Source organism: Sceloporus undulatus, chromosome 4 (genome assembly GCF_019175285.1).
Source record: "Sceloporus undulatus isolate JIND9_A2432 ecotype Alabama chromosome 4, SceUnd_v1.1, whole genome shotgun sequence".
In the NCBI taxonomy this organism is placed as follows: Eukaryota; Metazoa; Chordata; class Lepidosauria; order Squamata; family Phrynosomatidae; genus Sceloporus; species Sceloporus undulatus.
In genome coordinates, this window is record NC_056525.1 from 177749108 (window position 1) to 177760036 (window position 10929).

Consider the following 10929-nt stretch of genomic DNA (forward strand, 5'->3'; position numbering starts at 1 on the left):
AAAAATAAAACTTTACAATAAAACACTCTCAATTTTCCATGCATTTATAAATTCATTATGACTTATCCAAGAACAGACCTTTGGAACTTTACTGTAAATACTGTATGTCCTTATTTTGTTTTTCTTGTCTGCAATTAAACTTTAATTGGCCCTCTTGGTTTTGGGAGCCATTTTTTCTTCTTTTACTTTATTAGTTTATGCAAACTGAACACAAGTACTGTCCGCCCCATAGCAGAGGATTTTTATCCAGGATCAAGCATCCACGCTTGAAAATTTAAAAGGTATACAGTGTAAATCCAAAAAGCAAACCTTCATTCCCTTTTTATATAAGGGACACTATTTACTATGCCACAGTCTTAATGGGACATCAGTATCTATGGATTTTGGATCCATAGGAGGTCTTGGAACAAAACCCCCCGTGTAGACAAGGGCCCGTGTTTGTATTTCATCCTCCAACATGAATTGGTCAGAACAGTACTTTCTCTCTAATTAAACCCCAAATATGGGTCTTTACAGCAACCTATAGACTATTAAATTCCATTCCGCCCCTATGGATCCTGTAACGGGGCTCAAGCGCCTATGAGACTAGGCTTATGATGGGCTGAGGCTCTCAGAATAATCTGGCAAACTTGGACCCTCAAGTTGTCATTCTATGTAGCTGAATTTTCTTTGGGAAAATTATGATCATAAGTCTCTCAAATGTTCAAGCACTAAGATATTAAGATATTTGTTGTTCAGCACTCCGAGGAATAATCTAGCCTATGCACACTTTGAAACAGTATTAAAGACCTATCTTTCGTGGCCACCTACCAGTTGATTTTTTTTTAGATTGGTATATTATGTTTGGATGATTTTAATGTGCCCTATGCTTATGTTTAAATGGTTTTTTTAATGTTTTAATCCATGTTGTACTCGGCCACTGGCCTTTGGAGAGGGGTTAGATTAAGAAAATTATTACAGGTTGAGTCTCCTTTGTCCAGAATTCCAAAGTTCCAAATAATTCCCAAAATCCAAAACTGTCCACATGGGTGGCTGAGACAGTGGACCCCTTTGCTTCCTGATAGTTCAGTGTACACACAAATTTTTCCATGCGCAAAATTATTAAAAAAAATACTCTTGTCTAAAAATTACCTTCAGGCTGTGTAAATAAGATGTATGCAAAACACATAATGAATTGCCATTTTAGACTTGGCTCCCATTGCCAAAATACCTCTCTATGTACATGCAAATATTTTTAAAAAATAACAACCTCAAAACGCTGAAATCCAAAACACTTCTGGTTTTCAAGCATTTTGGATAAGGAAGAATCAATCTGTGTTGTTGTGGGATGGGAAAAACAACACATTTGTTCCGCAAATAGACAAACTGTTAGAAACTTGAGAGGGTTGGGACTATGACTCTGGAGACCAGGGTCAATGAAACCCATGGTGACCTTGGGCAAGTCACACTTTCTCAGCCTCAGGGGAAGGCAATGGCAAACACTGTTCTGAACAAAAATCATGTCAGAAAACCATGATAGGTTCACCCTAGGGTTGCTCTAAGTCGGAAACGCAACACACACAGTAATAATCTCCCTGCCACTGTGGACCCTCACATCTTAAAAACAGCTCCAAGAACCCTTCCAACATCTTCCATTTGATCTTGATCTTTTATCTTTCTCTTCTCAAATATTGGGAAACAGGGGCTCCTTTCCTCCAGGACAACCTCCCCCCCCCAAAACTCTCAGAAGTCCCTCTGTTTTGTTGCTTAAATTTGCACAAACCAATCCTATGTTGTTGGAGTTCCCATCCCATCCCCAAAAAACTTGGTAATTTGGTCTGAGGCCTCTAAAACAAATTCTAGAGAGGAAATCCATTAGGATTTGTGCTGCATCTGCATTGGATAAATAATCCGGTTGTTTGATATCACTTTAACTAGCATGTCTCGATGCTCTGGAATTCTGGGAACTGTAGGTGGTTGTGGCACCAGTGAAGAGCCCTAGTGGCACAGTGGTTAATGCCTGTACTGTAACCGTATAGGTCAGTGGTGAGTTCAATACCAGCCAAAGGCTCAGGCTAGACTCGGCTTGCATCCTTCCTTTCCCAACCTTGCATCCTTCCCCAACCTTGTTTGGAGACAATTCACTTACAATTGTAAACTGCTTAGAGACTGCTATAGGTGGTATGAAGTGGTGTTAAATGAAGCTGCAATTGCTATGCATTTAGGCAGGCTGTTGGTTTTGAGAGCACTTTACACCTTTTAGGAATCCCTTCACAGAGAGAATGCAAAGAAAAACATTGTGTGTTTCCTTTGCATTTGTAGATAATGCTTGTCGTATCAAGCACTTGGTACACAAGTATGGGTTTCTCCCAGAAAGACACACATAAATTACCTCTTTCAGCTGCAAAAAAAGAAGAGTCTGTGTCCCTAGTGTTTTTTCAGCTGTTGTCAATCCACGTTTGGAGATCAGATTGAAAAATCCTGGAATGCTTTTTTATAACCTCACTTTCTCTACGCTCAAGAGGAGTTTGCAGGGAGGGACTTTGTTCCTGAACTGCGAAACTCTGAAAGTGCGCTTTCAAACAGGGAGGAAATCTTAGTATTAGTAAACAGGGGCTTCTTTCTTAGAGGGTTTAAAACCAGTGTTTAGAAGCGTGTTCACAGCATTCCTTTCTCCAGGTGGTTTCGTCCAAGGAGCAGCTGTAGGGGGCAGGAGCAGTTGTGTTAAACAATAATGGGAGCTTCACACAACTTAGTTTGCAATGCTATAGAATCCTGGGGTTTGTATCAGCCTTCTCTGCCGAGGTGCTGGTGCATCATCAAACTAGAAAATCCCAGGATTCTGTAGGTAGGAGGGAGCCATGGCAGTCCAAACTCCAAAACACACTGCAGCAGAAATAATCCAGTTTGAGACTGTTTTGACTTCCTGGCTCAATGCTAGTGAATTCTGAGAAAACTATTAGTCTTGTGAGACATTTAGCCATCTCTGTCAGATTGCTCTGGTGCCACAATAAAAAGTACAATTCCCAGGGATTTCCCAGCATTGAGCCACGGGTAGTCAAAGTAGGTCTCAAAACTGGATTATTCCTAGAGAGGAGCACTCCACTAGGCATTGTCGTTCCTCCAGCACAAATCTATGGTCAATTGTCTGGCAGATGTTGACCACAGAGTTGCACTGGAAGAACTTATGAGTTTATCCCACAGAGGCAAACTGCCCAAATCCAGTGCAAAACGGGATTTAAACCCAAAGAAAAAACCCCACAAAAGCGGGGGTTGTTTTTCAACAAAACATCAGGGTTAATTAAATTAATGTGACATTAAATCTGGACAGAAAGTCAACAAAACGTGCCACTTTTTTACTTTGGGAACTTTCAGAAAGCAAAAAGCAATGCATTTTTATCAACTTTCTGTCTGGGTTAATGTCACTTTAATGGCATATTAACCCCAATGTTGTCTGACTTTTTTCCACCTCCTTCTGTCCAGTTTAATGTCAGATATTGGTCTGAAAATCAATCCACTTTCCTGTTTTTTTTTTCCATTTTAAATTCTGTTTTTGCTGGGATCCTGCCTGTGTGATAAACTCCCTAGAGATCCTAGAGAGGTGTTCTTTCAGGTAAAAAAGATAATGTTTTGTTATTTGAGTTTTTTTTTCCCACATTCATGGGTTTCCTATGCCCCTAATACCCGCAAATGTGGGGGCATGTATATGACAAACCTTTCTTTGGAAATTGTGTTGTTTGTTTACAATTGTGGAGTTAAACTGTTATTTTTCTACATTGTAGATGCACCCAGTTGAATTTCGTCGTAATTAAAAGGCAATTAAAATCCAAATATATGACAACTTTTGTCTGGGAATTTTGTTATTAGATTTTATTGGGGTGATGTGGTGCGCTTATGGTGGTTAAGAGGCCATTCTGATGACTGGATGATTGAAAGGTTGCAGTTTGAGGCCCAAGTGGCTGCATGATGGGGTGAGCTCCTGTCACTAGTCCCAGCTTCTGCTAACCTAGACGTTTGAAAGCATGCAAATACTGTACAAGTAGATAAATAAGTACCACTTCGGGGGAAGGAAACAGCATTTGGTGCGTCCTGCTGGCCACATGGACCACGGGATTTGTCTTCCGACCAATGCTGGCTATTTGGCTTGGTTAAAAAGATGGAGCACCGCCACCTACAGTCGGTTTTATGACTAGACATTCATGTCAGAAGGGGACTACCTTTACCTTTTTTTTTCCTGCTACACTTTTCCAACCAAATCAGGTCACTAGTGTTGTTCTATTTCTTTGTCCCCATTTATGTGGTTAAGAAATGTAAAACTGGGACTGTCCCAAGATACTAAGAAGAGCAATAAAAAAGAACCTTGCTAAAATTAAATCACTGGACCACCTTACTCGAGCATCTCTTCTTTTGCAGTTGACACTAGTCAGTCAGGTATAAGCCATTTGTTCTGAAGTACAGACCACACTCCTTGAGGAGAGAGAGAGAAAGAAAAACATTTTAAGCTTTTTTAAAAACAAATGAAAAAAGACACACACAAGCAGAATAATTAAACAGACTTTCTTTACAAAAAACAAAACTTTTCTATCCATACAGGCATTTGATGACGTGATTATATTAAGGCCCATTTTATGAAAGTGTGCTTAGGATTATTTGGCTCAATGTTTTCTGTCTGAGTGTGTGTGTTTAATTATGTATGGAGAATGGAGTTGGCTTCGAGAAACTCAAGACAGCGAGAATAAACGACCCATTCCAAAACCTTAGAAAGAAAAGGGAGAAGAGAAATTGGACAATAGTTGGACAAAGAAGAGGGGTCAAGAGAAGATTTTTTCAGGATCGGGGAAACGAGAGCATGCTTAAAGTCCAAAGGAAAGGAGCCCGTAGAAAGAGAGAGATTAAAGATAGAAGCGAAGGGAGGAAGGAAGGGCTATAGAGATTAGGAGACGAGAGGGAATTGGATCAAGAGAACAGGTTGCAGGTTTGGAAGAGTACAGCAGCGTAGAGTTCGTCCAAAGAAACAGGAGGAAACACAGAGAATTTATTAGCTGAAGGTGCCAGAAGATTAGTGCGAGAAGACAAGATTTTTAAATGGTTACAAGCTGATTTGAGTCCCAGTCTGGGAAGAAGATGGTACAGAAATAAACAGCAGTGGCAGAGCCCACTCAAAATATTTTGTTAGCTGTGGCAAAGCAACAAATGTCACCATTCAACTACCCAACAGTTGTCACATATAGGAGGCCTCTTCAAGCAAAAGGAAGAAGAAGTCCCAAGATAAGAGGCTTCAGAAGGCGCCAGAAACAGCTGGCAGTCCTGTCTTGGCACTTGCAGTCCCTTGTCAGCAGCAGCTGCAGATCAGGAAAAGAATACATTGGCACTTCACCTGCAGAGTGTCATAAGTTAAAATGCCAGAAGCAAAGGGTCTGAAATGTCCTGCTCCACTTTGAAAAGAGGACACTAAGCTAATGAGACCAGCTGGGCTGGTTTACTTCTGCTTATAAATTAGCTCAACTCACCCACCTGTTCCATTGCTGCAGACAAACAACCTTAACACTTCCTTGTGACCTTATCTGACTTATCTGAATGTCAACTAATTTTCTGGCAACTCTCTTCTTGGCTTTGGACTGTGCCCAGGACTGGCTTTTCCTGTATGAACCTTGGTCTGCATGGATCACGCTTCTGCTTCCACTTGTAACCCTGTATAATCCCTGGGACTCTCTTACTTTCTCCTTATTAGTTTCTGCTGATAGTAGGAGCATTAATCTGTATGCTTGCCAGTCTTAAATGAAGAGAGCAGTGGCAGCTGGTGGATTCTCTGTTATTGGGGTGGTGAATCCTCTCTGGGTTTCAATCTGAACTTTAGAGGAACTATTCAAGGGACTGAGTTCTTAAGGGGATACTTAACATTCAGCACATTACATAGCTTACAGGCTAAAACTTAAGAGTAGATTCTCAACCAACATGGAAGCCATCATTTGTCATTGCCATCCAGCAAAGTTAAGATGCACAGAATACAAAGAAGACAATATTTGGCGCACAAAGTAGAAAATGCCATAATCATTTCTCTCCAACACTGCTGGCAAACATATAACAACAACAACAACAACAACAATTTTAATTTCTATCTTCCCACCTATCCCCCATGGATCGAAGCGGGTTCACAACAAGGTTAAAATCACAAAGTTAAAATTACAACAACATTAAAACCACAATAAAATAAAAACATGAAACCTAAAAAACATCAAATCTAAAAACAATAGCATCCATCAATCAAGGGGTCAGCTGGACTCGTTCCATACTAATGATCTTCATAGGAGGTCAGAAGGATAAGCACGGCGAAAGAGTTCTGTCTTTACCGCCTTAAAGATTTCTAGAGATGTAATAAGGCGAGTCTCTTCTGAGAGTCTATTCCAAAGTCTGGGGGCCGCTATACTAAATGCCTTCAGGGAAGTAGAAACATGTTTGGATGATGGTATTTCCAACAAATTCTTCCCACTTGTTCTAAGAGTGTGGGGCGAATTATATAGGGAGATGCGTTCCTGTAAATAACCCAGACCCAAGCCATGTAGGGCTTTAAAGATAATGACCAACACCTTGTACTGTGCCCGGAAGCCAATTGGGAGCCAGTTTAGATCTTTCAAGATAGGTGTTATATGGCCAAATCTCGAAGAGTTAGTGACCAGCCTGGTTGCTGCGTTTTACAATAATTGAAGCTTCCGAACTTGATACAAGGGTAGTCCCATGTAGAGTGCATTGCAGAAATTGAGACAAGAGATTACCAGAGCGTGTACTACAGCTTCAAGGTCCTTTTGGTCGAGGTAGGGTCGCAGCTGGCGTATCAACCGAAGTTGATACCAAGCACTTCTGGCCGTCACATCCACTTGAGACGACAAACGTAAAGACGGATCCAGAAGTACTCCCAAACTGTGAACTTCATCCTTCAAGGGAAGTGTGATCCCATCAAGGAATGGTGGACAAATTTCCCTCCCCAGACCTAAGGAACCTATGGCAAGTACCTCCGTTTTCTCTGGATTCAGCTTGAGTTTGTTTTTCCTCATCCAGCCCGTTACTGACTCAAGGCAGAGATTCAGAGGGGAGAAGTCATCCTTAGTCACTGTAGCAGTCGGGGGCATAGAGAAGCATATTTGGGTGTCATCAGCATACTGATAACCCCGCGCCCCATGTCTCTGGATGATCTCTCCCAGCTGTTTCATGTAAATGTTAAATAGCATGGGGGACAGAATTGAATCATGCTTTTTGAGGCAATCACTTCACGTTGACTAATTGTAGGGCCAGCATTGCACAGTAGCCAAACAGATGTGTGTGCGTGTCACAGCAATATATGATGAAGGTAACAATTCTTTCCTGTCTTCACAGAAACAGGCATATGTAAGCCCAGGATGACAGAAATTAGTTTGGGATCTACTGGGTTGATATTGTGATTTGCAGAAGATTAGCAAAGTTTCTGACTTTTAATTGCCTGACAATAGCAACAGCTAAAAAGCCTACTGTCCCCCAACAAAAAAAGTCACTAAAGAGAACTTGGGGAAAAAATAAGGTGATTTTTTAAAACATGGCCAAAAGCCATATGGACTGGTACTGATCAGTAATTCCTGAACTAAGCATATTCTCAGGGGTAACCTGTTGTTTAACTCTTACCTCTCTTCATATGTATGTGCAAAGAGATGGGTGTGCTGCGGCCTGTGGGCCACCAGCCAACAAAAGATGCAGCCCTTAGCTATGTGTATGTGCTCCTGTAGTCAAAGCATGTAATTCTGAAATGGCAGGCAGGAATACTTTTTTGTTGTTGATGACACTTGTGTAGCAAACCTCTGTTGGGTCCCAAATTATGATGAAGTCACTTATTTGCATACTTTGAAGCAAATTTATTACATAAGCAATCATTCAACAGTAAAGAGTTTCACAATTATTATTCCAATAAATGAGTGAACATTTTTTTGATATTTAAGTGTGCAAAATTGTATCAAAGAACATACCTGGTATATTATGTTAATAAATTAATATATACAATTACCATTGTTTTTTTACCTTTAGTCCAGAAGTAATAGTGCTGCAAGTACAGATATACCTTAGCTAATGAAATACATGTATTCCTAAGCATTACCTATTATTAGAAAAATTGATCATCAGAGAAGATCAATTCTGTTTTCGCATATAAATATATTCTTAGCTGAGAAAAATCCCATTCTTTCCCAGTAAGCTTTATTGCATTGTGCACTGCAGACATAGTGATGCAACCCAGTCTTGAACCTCTGCATTTCTCTAGCCCTTCTACATCTCCCAGTGCTGATGCAGCTAAAAAACTTCTAGGTACAAAGGGGACAAGGAAGAAAAGGGGGCTGACCATGTATAAAAAAAACTTTGTAAAATGGAGCTTCTTTTTCAGAGGCTAATTAAGGTATGCCTATACATATGAGGTCTAGACTGAAAAGCTGTGAAGATCAATATCCTTATTACATGAAATAAAATAATTTTGTATTATGTATGATGACTTCCAGCATACTTAGCCAGGAAACACTTCATTGGGCATTGGGAGACCATTAAGAGCTGCCAGTATATTTGCTACTGCTTCCTCTGTTATCATAAAGGCGGTTTTTGATGTTCTGGCACCAAGATGAGGAGTTACGATAACATTATTTAATTGTAACAGTGGATGATCTCTGAAATAAAGGGGAAACAAAAAGTTAAAATTAGGTAGTAGCATCACCCAAATAAATGAAGGGGGGGGATATCGCTATTTAAAGAATTCCAGCTAAAGTAAGAGATTGAATTAGTTAGAAGTAGTGTAGTACTGTATAAGTTAATTTTTGTTTTGGTCTGAGTTAAATAAAGTACATTCTAAAAGCAACACGCCCTACAAAAGTATTCATTCCCTTTGACTTCCCATTGGGCACAATGGGAAAACGAAAGGTATTTTGTGTAGGAAAAACAAACACGGAAGGGAAAAATATAAACAAAAACAAATGGGCAAACAAACGCATAGTGCAGTATAATTGTGTGCTCAAATCATTCGCCTGCCACCTTAAGCCTAAACCTAATCATGGGTTTTCCTGCAAGTTTCAGAGGGGTCTCTGCACCTTGAGGCCAAGAGAGTGTGACTTGCCCAAGACACCCAAGGGTTCTCTGGCTAGATAGAGTCAAACCCTGGTCTCCCAGTTCTAATCCAACACTCAAAACATTACACCACACGGCTACATATCTTGTATTACCAATCGCTCTTTACTTGCTGCCCTCACTCATGGAACCTTCTTCCCGCAAGCAAGGCCATCACTCTTTAACAAGCTTCAAAATGGAGTTGAAGACCATTCTTTTCAGGGCAGCATTCCCAGCATTGCATATTGTCACTTGCTATTTGATGTTCTTTTCTTGCCTGTTTTATTGAATCATTCCTTTTTGCTATGTATTTTTATGTACAGTGGTTACCCGGATACGAAAGCACGCTTACGAAATTCCCGGGATATGAAAAAAATCCCATAGGAAAAAACTGTTCCAGGTTACGTTTTTTTCGGCTTCGAAACATTTTTTGGTGCTTTTCGGCGCTTTTTGCACGAAATCGCGCTTTACGCTACGCCTATGGCTTTTCGGGTTGCAAATCTTCGGGTTCGAAGTGCTACGCGGAACGATTAATTTCTAACCCGGGTTCCACGATATCCTACTAGGATGCCACCTCCCCACCCCACTCCTTTGTGTCGTGTCTTTTAGTTGTAAGTCCTTGAGGAGGGAACTGTCCATTAAAAAGATTGTATGTAAGCGCTGTGTAAATTTATAGCGCTTATAAATAAAGGGGTAATAATAATAATAATAATAATAATAATAATAATATATATATAACCATCCATTTTTATGTTATGTATCATTTCCTTTTGAAATGTTTGCTCCATCACCCATGTCAATACTGTATATGTGAAGCTTATTTTAACAACTGTGTGTTATCCTTGGAATGTGGGGGAATCACCTCCATCTGCTGAGTTTATTACAGGGATGCAAGAAATGCTAATTAATTGCACATGAAAGGGAGATGTAGGAATGAGACTTCGTTTTTTTCTGCAGATTTTAAAATGTGTTGTGGACATTTAAAAAAAATTAACATAAATTCAACAAAACGTTACTGGGCAGTGGTTCAGGATAGTACATCCATGGCGCACCCTTATGTCACCAGTTTGAAGGGCTTCCAAGCATATCTTGATCTATAACGGACCTGTGTGAAAATGGCAACTATTGTCTTTGGATTTCGATAAAGTATGACAAAGTATTTATATTTAACAGAGCTTGAAAATGTTACTTTTGATACCACTCCCGATTCTTCCAGCCTAGCATGCCATGGCATTGTGACTTGAGGATTCTTGGGCTGTTTTATAAAGGCTGTTACGATGCCAAAATAAAAGCTGCTTCGGGTCTCTTGGGGTATCTATTTAAATGATGTGTGGGTCCTAAGCCGTTACAGCAGCCAAAATAAAAGCTGCTTCAGTCACAGTGGAGGTATGGGTTTCAATGATTCATTTCGCTAAGAGCCAGAAGCCAACACCAAAAGCCAACTCCATTCTTAGGTGGAGTGTTGGCTTTGGTGTGATTCGGAACTCTTAACGCATGCATCATTGAAACACCATACATCCATGTGACTCGAAGCGTTTTTTTTGGCGTCTGTAAACAGGCCAAATACTTTTCTAAGCTCCATTTAACACATTTATTACTCTCCACCTCCAGTATTTTGTTGACACACAATGGGTTTATTAATATATTTCTTTGTCAACACAGCTGAGCCCTCTGAGCAATTTTATAAAAACAAAACTTAAAGTCTGAATACGAATACAAATCCTTAAATTTTCAAAAGAAGAAAAAATGCAAACACAAGCAATATTATTTCTGTAAGTCATTAAAAGTATTATTAATAACTTTCCTGCCTGTCAGCTCTCCACAGATGAATTAACAACACCA